This window comes from Leopardus geoffroyi, chromosome B3 (genome assembly GCF_018350155.1).
Source record: "Leopardus geoffroyi isolate Oge1 chromosome B3, O.geoffroyi_Oge1_pat1.0, whole genome shotgun sequence".
NCBI classification, from domain to species: domain Eukaryota; kingdom Metazoa; phylum Chordata; class Mammalia; order Carnivora; family Felidae; genus Leopardus; species Leopardus geoffroyi.
The window spans coordinates 126,118,280-126,122,235 of record NC_059337.1 but is presented as its reverse complement, the minus strand read 5'-3'; positions in this window follow the sequence as shown (position 1 = coordinate 126,122,235).

Genomic DNA, 3,956 nt, shown 5'->3' with positions numbered 1-3,956 from the left:
ATGGATGCTTCATTCTCATTCTTCACAACTCAATTCAAACACAACTTCCTCAGCCAGCCTTTCCCTGAGTCCCTGACCTCACTTCTGTATTCTCCTCTGTCTTAGCTCCCCCTTTGTTTCCTTTCCAGCCACTGTGGCAATTTGTAATGAGAAACCTTGACCCTCTTATTCACTATTCTATCCCCATAGCCTAGTACAATGCCTCATATGTAGTAGATGGTTAACAAAAAATGAATGGCTGATTGAATATTTGAGTGGGGTACAGGTTCAGAGAAGTCTGACACATCAGTTCATGTGGAGCTCAAGCTATTAATTTATTCATTTATTTAGCTTTCACTGTGCTGACAGTCTTTCAACTGAAGGACTCTAATGTGTAATGAGAATCAACCATTTGCCAAGTGCTTTTATTTTATTTTATTTTATTTTATTCTATTCTATTCTATTTTATGTTTTTTATTTTTTGAGAGAAAGAGAGACAGAGCACGAGGGGGAGAGAGGCAAAGAAAGAGGGAGACACAGAACCTGAAGTAGGCTCCAGACTCTGAGCTGTCAGCACAGAGCCCAACACAGGGCTCAAGCTCATGAGCTGTGAAATCATGACCTGAGCCGAAGTTAGATGCTCAACCAACTGAGCCACTTGCCCTTTGCCAAGTGCTTTTACATCTCACCACAGATCTCTGAGATAGGTACTATTAGACCCATTTCACATATAAGAAAACTGAGTTACAAGGAAACTGAGGCATCTCCCTGCATCACCATGCTGGTCAGAAACAGAGAGGGAATTCAAATCCAGTCTTGACTTGAGAATTCTCTGTTTATACCACTATACATGTACATTTAGAAAACATATGGACCCCTGTTCCTTGGGAGCTCACAATGAAGAATTGGCAAATACATCATTCAAACTAACAGGACCTATTTCCAATCCAATTTGTGAGCATGTGCTCTGTAGTGACCTTCCAACTACAGTTGACCCTTAAACAGCACAGGAGTTAGGCGTGTTGACTCTCCACACAGTCAAAATTCCATGTACAACTTTTAAGTCCCCAAAACTTAACTACTAATAGCCTACTGTTCACTGGAAGCTTACCAATAACATTGAGTTGATTAACACATATTTTATATGTTATATGTATAAATACTATATTCTTACAATAAAGGAAGCTAGAGGAAAGAAAACATTATTAAGAAAATTTAAGAAAGAGGGGCACCTGGGTGGCTCAGTCGGTTAAGCATCTGACTCTTGACTTCAGTTCAGGTCATAATCTCCTAGTTCATGGGTTCAAGCCCTACGTTAGGCTCTGCACTAACCATGCAGAGCCTGCTTGGGATTCTCTCTCCCCCTCTCTCTGCTCCTCCTCCACTCATGCGCTGTCTCTCTCTCTCAAAATAAATAAGTTTTAAAAAATAAAGAAACAAAATTTAAGAGAAAATACATCTGCAGTACTGTATTTAGTGTTTATCAAAAAAAATTCATGGATTAAGTGGACATGCACAGTTCAAACCTATGTTGTTCAAGAGTCAACTATATATCAAAATGGTGAGGGGACATAGATGGGACAGTAGAAAGAGAGGTGAGGTTCCTCAGGAAGATGTGCTCAGGCAGGTGGGTAAGACCATGGGAATTGGCATGAGATTGACAAGAGTTTGAATCCCAGCTCCACCACTGACCTGCGTGAACCTGTCAAGCTACCCATCTTTTGTCAAATCTAAGACACTATCAATTTAAGACACACAACTATTTACTGGGAACAAGGCAGAGGTCATGGCTAGTAAGATGCATCCTGATTTCAGAAATACTAAAATTTAAGAAAAATTGCATATTCAAATCATGAAACATTGTACTTAATCTCTCTGAGCCTCACTTTCCCCTACAGAGCAGGGAAGTTAACCTTGAAGCCACGAGGTTCTTACAGGTAACCAACACCACCATGCAGCACAGGGAGAGAAGGTCCTGCTCCTCCCTGTAGCCCCAGCTCCATCTTATAGTGCCTGGGGCCTCACACACCTGTGACAGGCCATCCCAGTTGAAGCCCGGTCCACATATGTCTTCCTGCTACAACCAAGTGCCCCTCGGTCACCCTTTGGGCCAGCAGACAACACAGTCTGACCTCGGGAGGAAAGACCTGAAGAAGATGCCCATGCGGGTCCGGAAAGTAGACTCAGGGAGGCTTGAGCAAGGAATTCTAAGGTCCTGATGACAGGGTGGGAGCAGTCTCAGAATGGGCAGGAATGCTTAGCCCAAGGAACCTTCAAACCATGGAGAGAGGTACAGCCAAAAGAAAGCAGGACATGGGCCTGCTCACCAGGTCGCAAGGGTGGGCAGGTTATGGTGATCAGCAGGTAATAATAGATGCAGCATGCATGCCTCACTCCTCATCTGGAATCTACTGGAGGCTCTGCAAATGAGTGTTCTCCCTCCCTAGCAGAGAAAAAGTCCTAAACAGAGGCCATTGGTATAGCAGCAGCTACCAATTACTTGGTACCTACCACATGCAATACAATGGGTTGTATGCTTTCCATTCATTTTTTAAATTTTAATTAGGAGAATTGGAGATGGAACTGAAAAGTCAATTGTGATCAGATTGAGGGAGGCCCTAGATGGCCGGCCGAGAAGTTTCGCTCACGTGAGCACAAGACTCCCATTAGGAAGCATGTTCCCATCACAGACTACCAGTGCTGTAGAGGAAGGAGATTCAGGGAACTCAGGTGAAAGATGACTATGAAATGGGGGTCAATGAGAAGGACCCCAACTATGATTCATGATGGTGGGAATGGAAAGCAAACAATGGCAAGGAGATAGACCGGAGAGTAAACAATTTGGGATATTGAAAAAGGACAGGGGAAAGGAATCACTCAGGAACTACATTTTTCCAGATGACTGGGGCATGATGGCGGCACTGGCAGGAACAGGGAAGTTACAAGGGAATCTGGCTTTGGAGGGAGGAGATAAACGTAAGTAGCTTAAATGATGATTTCACTCTCTGGGTTGTTGAGAGTATCTACTGTGCACAGGTTTGTTTGTACTTCTCTGCCTCTGCCTCTAGCATACGTCAGAAATTGTCCCCACTGGTGCCACTACAGAGCTCTCATAACCCAGTGAGACCGTTATTTTGGTCTCACAATGCCCATCAAGACATTACTTTTCAGTCTGTCAAAGGACACAGCTCTTACTGTGTTGCCACAAAAACTACAATTTTGCTACAGTCCTAAAATCTAAATGGGGATTTAGGATCCATACGAATGAAACATATATGAAATATCTGCTTGTCTCCACCCTGCCCTTCTACCTATATCTGGAAACTCAGGATAGCCCAACAGCTCTAGAATCACAGTAAATACACTCCTTGAAGTTGTTAACATGGGACAAGAAAATAGAAAAAGTTAATACAACAGTGCCATCTAGTGAATGCCAAGTATTTCAAAAGGGGACGGATCCGTCTTAAATTTCGATCTGTACGTTTTACCCAAACAGATCCAGTGCGGAAGAGGAACGGTATTAAATGAAGTTGCTTTGTGTCATCGTCAGCCCTCAGAAAAATCCCTCCGCGTAATCGGATATTGCCAAATTTACGGGAAATCTTAACAGAGGCCACATAAATAGAATGAAGAAGTTAGTAGAAATCCATGGTTTCCTCCAGAGTCCGATGTTAAATAAGGAGAATCTAATACCAATCAGTAACAAGAGCCTCAACAGATTCCCAATAGAAGCCTGATCGAAGCCATGCAACCTCAGATACACCAGGAGCACCTCACACTCTGTGCTTCATGCCCAAGTAGCCTAGGGCAAGTGAAACCTCTCCGACCTTCTGTTTTTTCATCTGAAAAATGGTGATGATATAATAATGACCATTCATGGGGAGGATTATGAGCCCTAAATGAGTCATTTTAGGAAAAGCCTGTAACACAATGGTTTAGTCCAGTCAAGGTGACTTCTCCTGCCCCTTCTCCTGTAT